This window comes from Tursiops truncatus, chromosome 14 (assembly GCF_011762595.2).
Source record: "Tursiops truncatus isolate mTurTru1 chromosome 14, mTurTru1.mat.Y, whole genome shotgun sequence".
In the NCBI taxonomy this organism is placed as follows: Eukaryota; Metazoa; Chordata; class Mammalia; order Artiodactyla; family Delphinidae; genus Tursiops; species Tursiops truncatus.
Genome location: NC_047047.1, coordinates 70,358,306 through 70,373,282, shown reverse-complemented (window position 1 = coordinate 70,373,282; position 14,977 = coordinate 70,358,306). Strand labels below are relative to the sequence as shown.

The window sequence follows — 14,977 nt, the reverse complement described above, 5'->3', positions numbered from 1 at the left end:
CCCCTGCATCGGCAGGCAAACTCTCAACCACTGCGCCACCAGGGAAGCCCAAGATAGGTAGCTTTTTTTTCCTCCCCTGCTGGGGGACGGCAGGAGGGCAAAAAAAAAAAAAAATCGGATACTTATCTTTATTTTTTTAAATAAATTTTTGTTTATTTATTTATTTTTGACTGCGTTGGTTCTTTGTTGCTGCGCAGGGCCTTTCTCTAGTTGCGGTGAGCGGGGGCTACTCTTCGTTGCGGTGCACGGGCTTCTCATTGCGGTGGCTTCTCGTTGCAGAGCACGGGCTCTAGGCGTGTGGGCTTCAGTAGTTGTGGCACGAGGGCTCAGTAGTGGGCTTAGTTGCTCTGCGGCATGTGGGACCTTCCTGGACCAGGGATCGAACCTGTGTCCCCTGCCTTGGCAGGCGGATCATAACCACTGCGCCACCAGGGAAACCCCTGATAACTTATCTTTAAAAAAAAAAAAAAGGATACAGCATCTTATGAGCCAATCAATAGAAGCTAAAAATACATTGATTAAACCTAGAAGCCATTTGTTACAAAAACCCCGAGCAAAAGAAGAATAAAAGGAATTGTGTATTATTTACCAAAAACCCGCAGCAAGTACTATCCTAAATGGAAAAACACTAAAACCATTGCAGTTAAAATCAGGAAGTAGATAGGGATGCCCACTATTGACATTATTATTTAACATTACTTGGGAAGTTTTAGTAAATGCACTAATACATACACAAACAAAAGGAAGTAACCTATAAACATTGGAAAGTGATAGGACTATCTCTTTTTGCCGTTGATATGAGCGTAGACCTAGAAAACCTAAGGGATGCCAGTAAACAAAACAAAACTAACATTAATGAGATAATTTGTTAGGATGCCTGGATGCAAGATGCGTACACCAAAATCAGTAGCTTTATTCTCCAGCTAAGCACTTCGGGGAAAAAATGGGAGAAATATCCCTTTTACAATAGCACAAGCTGTAAAAGGCTTAGGAATAAGTTTAACTTATTTAAGGAACTTAACTTTAAGAAAGGCATAGGAATTATATATAGAAGACTATAAAACTGTATTGGAGAACAGAAAACAAGATCTGAACAAGTGGAAAAAATCATGCTATGGGGTAAGAAGACAGTACATAAAATTGTCAAATCTACCAGATTAATATATACATTTATTGTTAATTTAGTTATAATGCCAACAGGGTCTTTTTATTTTTAAAAATTATTTATTTATTTATATTTTTGGCTGCCTTGGGTCTTTGTTACTGCACGTGGGCTTTTCTCTAGTTGCGGCAATCAGGGGCTACTCTTTGTTGCAGTGCACGGGCTTCTTATTGCGGTGGCTTCTCTTGTTGCAGAGCACGGGCTCTAGGCGCCCGGGCTTCAGTAGTTGTGGCTCACGGGCTCAGTATCTGTGGCTCACGGGCTCTAGAGCGCAGGCTCAGTAGTTGTGGCTCACGGGCTTAGTTGCTCCGTGGCATGCGGAGTCTTCCCTGAGCAGGGCTTGAACCCGTGTCTCTTGCATTGGCAGGCAGATTCTTTTTTTTTTTTTTTTTTTGCGGTATGTGGGCCTCTCACTGTTGTGGCCTCTCCCGTTGTGGAGCACAGGCTCAGGACGCGCAGGCTCAGTGGCCATGCTCACGGGCCCAGCCGCTCTGCGGCATGTGGGATCTTCCAGGACCGGGGCACGAACCCGTGTCCCCTGCATCAGCATGCGGACTCTCAACCGCTGCGCCACCAGGGAAGCCCGGCAGGCATATTCTTAACCACTGCGCCACCAGGGAAGCCCAGGTCTTTTTATACATTTATTTATTTTTGGCTACATTGGGTCTTCGTTGCTGCGCATGGGCTTTCTCTAGTTGCGGTGAGCGGGGGCTACTCTTTGTTGCGGTGCATGGGCTTCTCATTGTGGTGGCTTCTCGTTGTGGAGCACAGGCTCTAGAGCGCAGGCTCAGTAGTTGTGGCACACGGGCTTAGTTGCTCCGTGGCATGTGGGATCTTCCCAGACCAGGGCTCGAACCCGTGTCCCCTGCATTGGCAGGCAGATTCTAACCACTGGGCCACCAGGGAATTCCCCCGGGTCTTTTTAAATTGTATAAAATCTTAGAGTATGTGGAAGAGTAAATTCCCCCAAATGGCCAAGAAAAATATGAAAAACAATAGTAAGGAAGACATATTACCAGATGTCAGAAAATATTGTAATGATGATAAAATGACAATATAGTACTTACTTCTGAGGCGTTCCATAGAAATAAAAAACACAAATATGTAAGGACAGACAGAGAGAAATGTTTACTGCAGCATTGATCACAGTGCCAAAAATCTAGAAACAAAATAGATCCCAACACTAGGGGAATGGCTGAATAAATGACGAATACTGTGCATCCATTTGAAAAATGACCAAGAGTTATAGCAGTTGTCACAGAGTGATTTACATGAAACATTTGTTTAATGAGAGAAACATTGTGTTAAAATAATGACAAAACATCCCCATACACATATACATGACTACACACACACACACACACACACACACACACACACACACACACACACACATATGAGTTACATGAGCATGGAAAAAGATATGGAATCTTTTTATATATATCATTATCTTTATATGTAAGTTGTTTGGGGTTATCTGAAAGAGGGTGATGTCATGGGAGTTAAGGAACAATAAAAAAGGAAAAGAGAAAAAAGTGTATAACTTTTAAGCACTTTATATGTAGAGCTATGTAAAAGAAATTAAATAAGCCTTTAAAATTAAGAAAAAAAATTGAGGAACGTTGAATGGTCCCACTGAACCATATTTCCCTGTAATCACAGCCTATGGGTAGTCCCCTCGCACACTGATTTGGGTTTGACCGTGTGACTTGCTTTGGCCAATGGAACAATGAAAAGTGCTTATAGGGAATTCCCCAGCGGTCGGGGAACTAAGATCCTGCAAGCCACGCAGTGCGACCAAAAAAAAAAGGTGGGGAGGCGCTTATATGTTGAACTTGCCCGCTCTTGCTACTGAACTTTTTCACTGTCATGTGAAGAAGCTTCTTGAGCTACTCTACCAGCGCATGAGACTTCATGGAGCAGAGACAAGCTGTCTGAACTGAGCTCTCCCGGACCAAATAGCCCCAGATGATTTGCAAGTTGACTGAACCTACATGAATGACCTACCGTTGAGATCAGCAGAGGAACTTCCTGACTAATCGCAGACCAAATTATTGACCTACAAAATTGGTTGCAAGTAAAATGATTATTGTTTTAAGCCACTAATATTTGGGGGTTGTTTGTTATGCAGCAATAGATAATGGATACAAAAAGGCTCCTCAAGAAGAGTGAGGCCTCCTCTCCTCTATTCTATCATAATACATCTCTTAATAACACTTGTAGCACTCTATTGTCGGACTTTCTTCCCGACCAGACTGGGGATGTATTAGAGTATCCTAGTCTAGAGTATCCTAGTCATCTCAGTATCCCCTGTGCCTATCACCTAAGTGTTCAATTCAGATTTGTTGACTGAATGAATGATTTCAGATTTATTTGGGATATCGAAGAGTTTGAGCCATTGAAAGAGGCCAGGGAGGGAAGCGCCAGCATTTTAAGAAGAGAAAATCCATGGGAGAAGTGGGGACAACTGCATCTCTGCTGTAATTAACCCCTCTTTTCTGTAGGCCAGGGAGGCGAAAAAACAGCCCCTTTTCCACCCAGCCCTTTTACTTTGACCCAAGAATGATTTACTTTAGGATACCAAAAATGATTCTCAAATCTCAAGGAGTTTGTGATGTTTAGTCTGCTGAGGATGGAGTCTGGCCTCTGCAGGTCTGAGCACTATGTGGGTAAGGAACTGTTCTCAGGGTAGACCTGCTCAGAGAACTAGGCCATTAGCATGGGCTAGAATATGTATAATATTTCCAATCTGTTTCTCCCCCTCCCTCCCTTCCTCCTTCCCCCTTCCTCCCTCCCTCCCTTCCTTTCCTTTCTTACTTTAAATATTCATCCATTTTATTCACAGATAATAATTGAATGCCCACTGTTTGATAAACACTGTGCAAGGTGATGGGATAAAATGATGAGGTATGGGAGGTTGGGCAATATAAGTAGAGAACACTTTTTAATAACTTAAAGAAACCTTTTTTTAAAACTTTGAAATAGAAATATTCAAACATATATAATGCAGAAGAATGGAGTTGGACCCTTACCTTACAGTATACACAAAAAATTAACTCAAAATGGATCAAAGACCGAATGTAAGAGCTAGAATTATAAAACTCTTAGAAGGAAACATAAAGGAAAAGCTCATGACTTTCAATTTGGCAATGATTTCTTGGATATGAAACAAAGGCACAGGCAACAAAAGAAAAAATAGGTAAACAGGACTACATCAATATTAAAACTTTGTGCATTAAAGAACACATCTACAGAATTAAAAGGCAACCCATGGAATGGCAGAAAATATCTGCAAATGATACATCTGATAAGGGGTTAACACCCAAAACATATATAGAACTCCTACATCTCAACAGCAAAAAAACCCCAAGACAACCCAATTGAAAAATGGGCAAAGTACTTGAATAGACATTTCTCCAAAGAAGATAGATATACAAATGGCCAATAAGTACATGGGAAGATGGTCAACATCACTAATCATTAGAGAAATGCAAATCAAAACTGCAACGAGATACCACTTCACACTCATTAGGATGGCAATTATCAAAACGCAGAAAATAACAAGTGTTGGCAAGGATGTGGGGAACTCCTGTGCACTGCTGGTGGGAATATAAAATGGTGCAGCTATTATGGAAGACAGTATCACAGTTCCTCAAAATATTTAAAATAGAATTACCCTATGATCCAGCAATTCCTCCTCTGGGTATATACCCCAAATAATTGAAAGTAGGGACTCAAATAGCTATTTGTATACCAATGTTTGTAGCAGCATTATTCAGAATAGCCAAAAAGTGGAAACAATCCAAATGTCCATCAATGATGAATGAATAAACAAAATGTGGTACATACGTTCAATGGAATATTATTCAGTATTAAAAAGGAAGAACATTTTGACACATAGTACAAGATGGTTAAACCTTTTTTTTAAGTCTCAGGTTTTTTAAAAAATATTTATTTATTTATTTAGGCTGCACCGGGTCTTAGTTGCAGCACATGGGGTCTTTAGTTGCAGCATGTGGACTCTTAGTAGTGGCATGCAGACTCTTAATTGCGGCACACATGCAGGATCTAGTTCTCCAACCAGGGATTGAGCCTGGGCCCCTGCATTGGGAGTGTGGAGGCTTACCCACTGGATCACCAGGGAAGTCCCAACATGGTTCCACTTTGAAGACATTATGCTAAATGAAATAACTGGTCACAAAAGGACACTTATATGTCCACTTATATGAAGTACCTAGAGTTGTCAAATTCATAGAGACAAAAAGTAGAATGGTGGTTGCCAGGGGCTAGAGGAAGAGGGAAATGGGGAGTTAGTGTTCAATGGGTATAGTGTTTCAGTTTTGCAAGATGAAAAGAGTTCTGGTAATGGACGCAGGTGATGTTTGCTCAAAAATGTGAATGTACTTAATGCCACTGAACTGTACACTAAAAATGGTTAAGATGGTAAATTTTATGTATTATTTACCACAATTAAGAATAAATAAATAGGAAAGTGGAAAAAGCATATAAAAGTATAGAGAATAATATAATGAACCTCTGTATGCCCGTCATTCAACTTCATCAGTTAACCCCTGGGCAGTCTTATTGTGTCACATCAGGAGAGACATAATGTCTGGTTGAGTCTCATTTCGTGTTGTAAGACATCCTGCATTCAGGTATTGCCAGGTGGCTCACTTCATTATGAAGTTCCCCCCATTAGGTTTTTCACCTGATCGCTCAGTAGCCATTGATGATCATTCTGTAGATCAGTTTTCTCCAGCTTTATTGTGCATAGGTATCACCTGGGGATGTTGTTAAACTATGTATTCTGATTCAGTAGGTCTGAATTGGGGCATGAAACTCTGCATTTCTAACATGCTTTCAGGTGAAGCCAGTGCTGATAGTCCATGGATCACACTTGGAGTAGCAAGGGCCTAGATTATTTCATTAGGGCTTTCCTTTCTTTCAGTAACTAATATTTGGTTACTGTGAGCCATAGCTTGTACCAAAAAAAAAAAAAAAAAAAAAAGATAAACGGTATCTACCAAGCTTCAGAATAATGATTTGATTTCCTGGCATCTTCCAAAGATGACTTATGATTTTTATTTAAAAAGTAACATTATAAACCGTGGACTTCAGCATAGCTGAGGAGTTTCAACCCATTACAGTTATCATTCTTTTTGAGGCTCAACTTGTCTCATTTTTGGCCAGTGGGGCCTTGCTTTTTGGTATGGCAAGATGTTTCAGGCTCATCTTGTACATTTCCTGCTCAAATCTGGATTCAGTCATTTCTCAAAGGAGCCTGGTTCCTATTATTGGAAAGTGACATTTAGAGACCACAATCTGTACACAAGGGATGCCTGATTGCTATGGCTCCTGTTTCTAGTCCTTCTTAGTGGACAGAGCTAGGAAATAGCTATTTTTTTAAAAAGAAACATGAAGAGTTTCAACTGATATTTCCAAGTCAGATTTAGGATTATAGGGTTTTAATGTAACTCCTTTGAGTTTATATATATTTTTCCTGAAAATCATGGCTTCTGATGATCTTACTATACTTGTTTATTTGATTTAATCTATGCTATATTCATATAATTGTTTCAGAATACAATTATTATTAATAGTAACATGATCACTGAAAACAGTTTTAAAGTTCATTGCTGTTCTTTTTTTTTTTCTGTATTTATTTTCATTTTGGATGATCTGTCCATTGGTGTAAGTGAGGTGTTAAAGTCCTCCACTATTATTGTGTTACTGTCGATTTCCTCTTTTATAGCTGTTAGCAGTTGCCTTATGTATTGAGGTGCTCCTATTTTGGGTGCATATATATTTATAATTGTTATATCTTCTTCTTGGATTGATCCCTTGATCACTATGTAGTGTCCTTCCTTGTCTCTTGTAACATTCTTTATTTTAAAGTCTATTTTATCTGATATGAGGATTGCTACTCCAGCTTTCTTTTGATTTCCATTTGCATGGAATATCTTTTTCCATCCAGTCACTTTCAGTCTGTATGTGTCCCTAGATCTGAAGGGGGTCTCTTGTAGACAGCATATATATGGGTCTTGTTTTTGTATCCATTCAGCAAGCCTGTGTCTTTTGGTTGGAACATTTAATCCATTCACGTTTAAGGTAATTATCAATATGTATGTTCCTATGACCATTTTCTTAATTGTTTTGGGTTTGTTTTTGTAGGTCCTTTTCTTCTCTTGTGTTTCCCATTTAGAGAAGTGCCTTTAGCATTTGTTGTAGAGCTGGTTTGGTGGTGCTGAATTCTCTTAGCTTTTGCTTGTCTGTAAAGCTTTTGATTTCTCCATCGAATCTGAATGAGATCCTTGCCAGGTAGAGTAATCTTGGCTGTAGGTTCTTCCCTTTCATCACTTTAAGTATATCATGCCACTCCCTTCTGGCTTGTAGAGTTTCTGCTGAGAAATCAGCTGTTAACCTTATGGGAGTTCCCTTGTATGTTGTCATTTTTCCCTTGCTGCTTTCAATAATTTTTCTTTGTCTTTAATTTTTGCCAATTTGATTACTATGTGTCTCAGTGTGTTTCTCCTTGGGTTTATCCTGTATGGGACTCTGTGCTTCCTGGACTTGGGTGGCTACTTCCTTTCCCATGTTAGGGAAGTTTTCGACTATAGTCCCTTCAAATGTTTTCTCTGGTCCTTTCTCTCTCTCTTCTCCTTCTGGGACCCCTATAATGCGAATGTTGTTGCGTTTAATGTTGTCCCAGAGGTCTCTTAGGCTGTCTTCATTTCTTTTCATTCTTTTTTTTTTAAATTCTGTTCCGCAGCAGTGAATTCCACCATTCTGTCTTCCAGGTCACTTATCCGTTCTTCTGCCTCAGTTATTCTGGTATTGATTCCTTCTAGTGTATTTTTCATTTCAGTTATTGTATTGTTCATCTCTGTTTGTTCTTTAATTCTTCTAGGTCTTTGTTAAACATTTCTTGCATCCATTCTGTTTCTGAGGTCCTGGATCATCTTCACTATCATTATTCTGAGTTCTTTTTCTGGAAGGTTGCCTATCTCCACTTCATTTAGTTGTTTTTCTGGGGTTTTATCTTGTTCCTTCATCTGGTACATAGCCTTCTGCCTTTTCATCTTGTCCATCTTTCTGTGAATGTGGTTTTTGTTCCACAGGCTGCAGGATTGTAGTTCTTCTTGCTTCTGCTGTCTGCCCTCTGGTGGATGAGGCTATCTAAGAGGCTTGTCATTGCTGTTCTTTTTGTTCCTGGGATATATCCCCAAATAAGGACATACCACTCAAATTATTGTGTTTTTAATTTAGCGTCACTTGAAATTATTCCTTTCTGTGTGGCTAACCTATCAACTGGAAACACAATTAAGGTTATTTCTTTAATTTTGAATTTTAGAGATTCTTTTTTTTTTTTTACATTTTTAAGTTTTTCTTGAAATTATGTAAAACATTTACATGGTATCCAAATTAAATCTTCAAAACAGGGTACATTCAGAGAAATCTAGCTTCTATACCTGTCCCTTCCACCCTGTTTCCTCCTACTCCCTAAGGTAAACATTGGTTTACCTTAGTTTTTGTTTTATTCTTTTTTTCTTTTTTAATATTTATTTATTTATTTGGCTGCACTGGGTCCTAGTTTTGGCATTTGGGGTCCTAGCTGTGGCACGTGGGATCCTCGTTGTGGTGTGTGGACTCTTAGTTGTGGCATGTGGCATCCAGCTCCCTGACCAGGGATTGAACCCAGGCCCCCTTCACTGGGAGTGTGGAGCCCTAGCCACTGGACCACCAGGGAAGTCCCTTGTTTTATTATTCTATTTTTAAACAATAAGCAAATATGTATAGATATGTTCACATATTTTCCTTTTCTAAGATAAAAATGTAGCATACCAAATATATTGTTCTGTATTTTGCTTTTTTCTGCTGAACAACATATTTTGGAGATTACTCTATAGCAGTTTATGTTCCTTTTTATAGCTACATCCATTGTGTGAATATACAAAAGTTTATTCAACAAGTCCCCTCCTGATGGATATTTGGATGGTGGTAGAGAGATCTGAGATAGAGGAGATATGTTTGAAGGCCCTGTGGCTGGAGGAGGAGCAGGGTGGGAGATGAGGCTGCAGAGATAGGCATGGGTCAGTCTATGCAGACTTGTTGGCCCTGTAAGCTTTTTATTATTACTCTAGAAGGAATGGAAGACTACTGAAGTGTATTAAGCAGGGCTGTGACATGATTAAATCTGCATTTGAAGAGCTCACTTTTATTGCAGCATAGTGTGTGGGTTAGAAAAGATGAGTGAGTGTAGAGAAATCTTTTAGAAAGTATTGCAGTAGCCCAGGTGAAAGGTGATGGTGGCTTGGACTAGGGGAGATGGCAGCACAACAGAGAGAAAGGGAAAAGTGAACGTATTTAGAAAATAAAATTGACTACTTAGTGATCTTTCGGATATGGAGTTATATATATGGAGATATATATATAGAGTTATAAAAAAAAAAAAAACCCCGAGATTTCTGGATTCTGCACTGGATGGATTGAAGCACTATTCTCAGAGATAGGAAGCCCTGGGAGAGGAGCAGATATTGGGTGATGATTATGTGTTAAATTTTGAACGTATTAAAGTAGAAGTTAGGGAATTTCCTGGCGGTCCAGTGGTTGGGACCCAGCGCTTTCACTGCTGAGGCCCAGGTTCCATCCCTGGTTGGAGAACTAAGATCCCACAAGCTGGGCAGCACGGCCAAAATAAAAGAAGTACCTTTGAGACATTTGAGTGGAAAAAGTCAAGAAGTTGGTTTGATATGTGTGTCTTCAGCTCTGTTTCGGAGTTAATCAGGCTGAGAACCTTAGTTCTGTCTCACATTGGTCATAAAAACTGTCCATAGTTGTCCCCATGGGAGACAGGTCCCGGCACTGGGATTAGAGGTCAGGGTGTGTCGCGGCATCAGTGAGGGGCTCAGAGTTGAGGGTGAGGGCAGTTTGAGGCCTGAGTTGGGGTCAGCAGTCAGCATCAGATGACAGGGTGGAAGGACCGCAGCTTTCCCTTCTGGCTGCTGCCCTAAAGGGTAGATAACCTACCTTTGGAAGAAGGGGTGACCATCTTTTGTCCAGTCCTGTGCTAGCCCTGCAGTGGGCAGAGAGGAGGCAGTACAGACTGTGGATGGAGGATGAAGAAGGCTGGGGGACAGGTCACAAGTTATGGATGTGGCTGTGCTCACTGGAGGCTCACAACACCCTAAAAAGGCAGACAGGTTATGAGGTCCAGATGGAGAAACTGAGATTCAGAGCTAAATGCCTTCTAGGACCTCAGAGCTAGTCAATGCAGAGCAGCCGCTTGAACTCAGGACTCCTGAGTTAGGCTGTCTCAGCAACACTCTCACCTAAAGGCTTCCATTGAAAGAGGAGGAAAAAGGGCAACAAATAGAGAGAAGGAAGGACACTGTAGAAATAGCTGGGCCTCACAGGAGAGAGAAGGAGGTATTGCTACGAAGTTGTAGGGGAGTTTATGAGGTTTCCCTTGGTGCTACACAGACTTTCTCCATCTCTGAGTGCACTATCCTCCCAAAGGGTCAGCACAGAGCTCTGCTGCAAACCCCAGAAAAGTTTTTTTTTTTTTGCGGTACGCGGGCCTCTCACTGTTGTGGCCTCTCCTGTTGCGGAGCACAGGCTCCGGACGCGCAGGCTCAGCGGCCATGGCTCACGGGCCTAGCCGCTCCGCGGCATGTGGGATCCTCCTGGACCAGGGCACGAACCCGTTTCCCCTGCATCGACAGGCGGACTCTCAACCACTGCGCCACCAGGGAAGCCCATGATTTTCTTTTTTTTTAAATGTATTTTATATGTATATATTTATTTATTTATTTTATTTTTGGCTGCGTTGGGTCTTCATTGCTGCGTGTGGGCTTTCTCTTGTTGTGGCACACGGGGTCAGTAGTTGTGGCTCTCAGGCTCAGTAGTTGTGATTTGCGGGCTCTAGAGCGCAGGCTCAGTAGTTGTGGCGCATGGGCTTTGTTGCTCCGTGGCATGTGGGATCTTCCCTGACCGGGGATTGAACCCGTGTCCCCTGCATTGGCAGGTGGATTCTTAACCCCTGCACCACCAGGGAAGTCCCAATGTTGATTTTCTTAAAACAAAACATCCCCTGCTCCAACCCCTTTTTTTCAAAATATAAATTTTGGGATTGGGTGGTAATTTTCAGATGAACTGGTTGCAGTGGCAGTATTCCACAGTCCTCTACATCTCTGGCCTCTAAAGGGACTCCCCAAAGGTTCATGTTTTAGCAGAACAAGAAAGATCTTCTGGGTGGGAATGAGGTAGAAGCATGTGTCCCAGAAACCCAACTGATGTGAGGGTACAGCTGCCGCTGCTTATCCTGAAAGGTAAATGGGGGTGGGGCTATAATCTCTCCCAGATGTCCTTTGAAGGGTTCTGCGCAGTTCTGCTGAGTCACCTTAACACAGCAGTTTCTGTGGTAACCAAGCCCAAGCTAGGGCAGCCCAGCAGCTCAGTGGTGACTCATGGTTCTGGAACAGCTAAGGGCTGACCTTTCCCTAGAGAAGCTGGGGCAGTTCAGCTCTGGGTACTGTGCCAGCTTCTGTCCCTGCATGACTCTCTGGGCTCTTCCTCCCCTCTCTCCATGGGTACTCCATCCTTAGGGTGGCAGAGCGAATCCCAGGAGCAGGGATTCAGGAAGGCTCTAGGAGAGGAAAAGGCTTGGAGTCCGCTTGGTGGAGTTGCCTGTTTGGTTACCTGCCCCTGCCATCTTCCTGGGCCTATGGGCCTAGGGCATCCATATCGCTCAGGGCTCAAGACATTTCTTACTCCAGGCAGTGGTTTTCACACTTTTTTATTTGCAAATAGACAAAAAGCCTTTTCAAAAACTATGTGTCCCCTCTCACATTTTTAAGTTGAGATCTAAAATATTTCATCTTAAATTTAAGTAGTGCAAAAGATATGATTTCTGGTCATAAATATTGAATTTAAAACTCTTATATCAGGCTTTTAAATGTGTCAAGTGGAATTAAGATTTCAGAGCAATTTGATACTATAATCATCCACTAAAAAGTACCCAAACAAGTTCTTCTTTAAACAGTTAGAAGTTTTAAAATTTGATTTTTCTTCCAATATTTACATTTTCATTCTACATAAGAATCACATCTGCTATATTTTATGCTTTATTGATCATTCTTATCTGCAACAAAATATATGTAATCCGACATATATTTTATTTACTGTGACCATAGGGCTATAAGTGTTAAATTTCTTCTGGATTTAATTATCATTACAGTATTATTAGTGCACAGCTGATCAAAACAACATTATTTTAAATTATTTTTATGTTATTTAAAGTATTATTTCAGGGGAATTTCCTGGCAGTCCAGTGGTTAGGACTCTGTGCTCTCACTGCCAAGGGCCTGGGTTCAATCCCTGGTTGGGGAACTAAAATCCCATAAGCCACATGGTGCGGCCAAAAATAAAAGTATTATTTTAAATATTAGTAATTATTGAACATAAAAAGTAAAATTTTATTGGACCGTTGGTGAAGCTGAATTTTTCTAAATAATTATTATATCTGTGGATGAATATTAATTATTGCTAGAATGAGACTGGGCTCAATGTTAATTTCTTCCTGTTTTTCATTTTTATGGACAAACTCTGAGAAACCTAATTTGCATAAATTAGATGGGAAAGAAATTTCATTATAGGAATGTCAGCCAATTATTTGAATACCTCTGAGTTATATGATAAAAACCATATAATGATCTATCATCAAAAACTATTTTCAGTGATCTATTAGCTGGCAAATTAATTAGGTATTCCTTCAATTTTATTGAAAGCAAAGATTTGGAAACCACTCAACCTGTAAAGTATTAGTTACCCAGTCATAAGTGTCATTCCGGTTCTCAGCTTCTGGGATTATGCCAACAAATCTTTGCAAAGATTTATCAAATGATTATTAATTATTTCTGCTACTTTTTCACTTAGAGGCACTTTGTTTATTTTTATTTATTTATTTTATAAATTTATTTTATTTATTTATTTTTGGCTGCATTGTGTCTTCTTTGCTGTGTGCAGGCTTTCTGTAGTTGCAGCGAGCGGGTCCACTCTTTGTTGCCGTGGGTGGGCTTCTCATTGTGTTGGCTTCTCTTGTTGTGGAGCACGGACTCTAGGCGCGCAGGCTTCAGTAGTTGTGGCCCCTGGGATTTGTTGCTCTGCGGCATGTGGGATCTTCCCAGACCAGGGCTCGAACCCGTGTCCCCTGCATTGGCAGGCGGATTCTTAACCACTGCACCACCAGGGAAGCCCCGAGGCACCTTGTTTAAATTGATATACTCAGGAAGATATGGAAAGTAGAAGTGTTAATTCCAATACACTTTTGCTAAGACAATTTTTGGGCCAAATCCTTTTACCTTATCATGTGCTTTAAAAATATTTTTATTAGGGGAGGGGAGGGGTAAATTGGGAGATTGTGATTGACATATACACACTACTATATATAAAATAGATAACTAATAAGAACCTATTGTATAGCACAGGGAACTCTACTTAGTACTCTGTAATGACCTATATGGGAATAGAATCTAAAAAAGAGTGGATAACTGTAAATGTATAACTGATTCACTTTGCTGTACAGCAGAAACTAACACAACATTGTAAATCACTATACTCCAGTAAAAATTAATTAAAAAACTAAATACATTTTTATTAATATTTTGGAGTTGTAGACTTAACCCATTTATGAAAAACAGCTGTGACATTCTTATTGGCAAAGCCAGCCATCATTGTTTTAAACTAATCAGCCAAGTCAAATTACTTTCTATCAGAAAAATTTCTCATTTTTCAAGTAATCTTTTTTTGTTTTTTTGGCCACAAGGTGTGTGGGATCTTATCTCCTCAACCAGGGATCGAACCTGCACCCCCCCGCATTAGAAGGCGAAGTCTTAACCACTGGACCACCAGGGAAGTCCCTCAAGTAATCATATTAATTCATGTCCTTATGATAACTGTCTTGCTTCTGAATTTTAAGAAACATAAAGACAAGGAGTCTTTCTCTCCTAGATGAATTATGATACAAAGATTTTCACTATTTCTCAGTGATGCTCTTTTTGCAATATTCTCTTGGGACTCTTCTTCACATATGATGTATTTTTGACACTGGAGGACAGAAGAGGTCATTAAATTTAAAAACATTGAGAATTTTCCTTTCCTTTGGCACCCTGCAGTTTTTACCCTCCAAGCCAAGCATCACAGTAAGATTGGGACTGGATGAGAGTAGGCCTTTCTTTTGTATACTGGGAGAAAGGCGGTTGGAGATGGGAGATGCAGGAGAAGAACTGGCATTACTGCTCAATCACAACAGATAAATTTTAGGAAAGTACATATGGAAGTTAAAGATCTGGGAAAAATGAACCCCTTAAGTCCATTCATGCCTGTATGTGCCATTTAAAGTCTTTGTGAACTACCAGGATACATTTCCCTGATTTGGAGACCGCTGTTTCAGAAGATCACCTGCTCCCTGGGCACTTCCACAGGTACTGTGTAGCTACCATCAAAGGGTCCCTTTTGTGGGTCTCCCTGAGTAGCTAAGCCCAACTGGAACTTTGTAGTGAGAATTGTAGGAAGCAACTGGACCGCCTTACATAGGAGGGTTCCAGACAATGAGGCATTTGCCTTGATGAGGTTTATGAAAAGGGCTCCCACTAGGCACCCAACAGTGCAGTGTGTGTGCGTCTGGGAAATGCTGGTAAGTAGCCAAGAGGCTTCATGATGGCCTTCAGTACTTTAGAGATCACTGTGATCCAGGATCAGACCTTCTGCCTTGTAGGCTCAAAACCCCAGCTTGTCAGCATGTGGAGAGTAGGTGTA

At 40.7% G+C, this 14,977-nt stretch overlaps 1 protein-coding gene across 6 annotated transcripts in view; it reads left to right on the top strand.

The window, feature by feature from the left end:
• FAM228B (family with sequence similarity 228 member B) overlaps positions 1-14,977 on the top strand; it is a 92,280-nt gene that overhangs the window by 7,940 nt on the left and 69,363 nt on the right. The window contains exon 1 of one of the 6 annotated variants that reach the window (XM_073791710.1): positions 13,986-14,084. The exons of the other annotated variants lie outside the window; for them this stretch is intronic. The gene's annotated coding sequence lies outside the window, so the exon portion shown is untranslated. Of the gene's footprint in view, positions 1-13,985; positions 14,085-14,977 lie in introns of those variants that run through there. 6 annotated transcript variants of the gene reach the window in all.